This window comes from Neomonachus schauinslandi, chromosome 1 (assembly GCF_002201575.2).
Source record: "Neomonachus schauinslandi chromosome 1, ASM220157v2, whole genome shotgun sequence".
NCBI classification, from domain to species: Eukaryota; Metazoa; Chordata; class Mammalia; order Carnivora; family Phocidae; genus Neomonachus; species Neomonachus schauinslandi.
The window spans coordinates 122,525,970-122,527,285 of NC_058403.1; the positions used below are offsets into that span (position 1 = coordinate 122,525,970).

The 1,316-nt window shown below is 41.3% G+C and overlaps 1 pseudogene; it reads right to left on the bottom strand.

Annotated features, from left to right (window-relative positions):
- Positions 1–250: 250 nt before the first annotated feature.
- LOC110570730 lies at positions 251–404 on the bottom strand (annotated as a pseudogene).
- Between the last annotated feature and the right edge of the window lie 912 nt (positions 405–1,316).

The window sequence follows — 1,316 nt, forward strand, 5'->3', positions numbered from 1 at the left end:
GACAGGTGGGGGAATTCAGTACTTCACAAATCAGAAACACAACAGCAGTAGAGCCAAAAGATCTCACATTTATTACTGAACCAACCTACTGGTGCAGAGGCATAGTCACAGAGAAAAATCATTTCCATGATAAGACAAGTCTATGGCCAGGTAGGAAGGATGTTTACAGAATGATAGAACACATGATCTTCACACAACTTAATTAAGTATGTGTGCCAATTAAGTGTGTCATCTCATGATGTGTGACGTCTTATAGACCCAGCTTGGTTCTTCTCCAGTGCCTCCTCTTAGAGTTGTACCTGATCTTATTACCAGTTTTCATCCGAATCCACTGGGGAATGGGGCGATTCTGCTTGTTTCTTGGCCTGGAATCTCTTGATTCTGAAAGTCTTGTGAGAAGACATGGCAAGAAGCAGCCAGCCACACACAGCAGGATGGCAGCGAAAAAGAGAAAAGTAGAACTCTGTTGATCTTAAAATGTAATTTCATTTTGCTGTTATGAAGTCTGATTAATACAAGGTAAGGAATAAAGGGTAAATGAAGGCGGTGACTGCTTTTCAGAAATGTGACTGGGAAAGGAAGGTTGATAATACAGTAACTGGAGAGAATAGTAGCACTGAAATTTTAAAAAAAGACCATGGAAACTGTGTGCTGAAAAGCAGAAAGGAAGAAGCTGGTGGATAAGCACATTGAAGATACAAGACCTTACAAAAGTAGTGGTGGAAGGAAGTGGGAAGGGATAGCATACATAGTCCAAGAAAGACTGGCTTTGGAAAGGGGAGAACAGGTTGATTTGGTGAGAATTTTTCAGATCATGAACAGAATGTGACTACAGATACTTCAAGATGGAGAGACTATCAAACTGGAGAATTTGTAGTCCCATAGATTTGATCCCTGGAAACTAAATGAAGTTATCTATTAGTGTGGATTGCGACCGGCAATAATAACAAGGAAAGCTGGAAATAGTCTTTGCAAAGAATATAAAAGAAACCAACCAGAGATGTGTGTGTGTGTGTGTTTAGATGGGTTGCGACTTCCTCCAGTGAAACAGCCATACACTTCGTGACCTTTTGAGAAAGAAAACAAAAACGGGTAATTTACTGGAGATGGGCTGAGGACTGTAAAGGAATCGAGCGATGCTAAGGCAATATTAAAAGAGCTGGCTCTAGCAACAGAGAATTTAGTCACAAGTGGAGCTGATGACCTGGGAGATTAAGGATTCACTTTTGTATTGAAAAGTTGTGAGCAGGTGAAAGGTAGGAGCCACAGCCACGGAAAGGCGGGTAGGAAGAGGCGACGTTCAAGGGCATATTTTG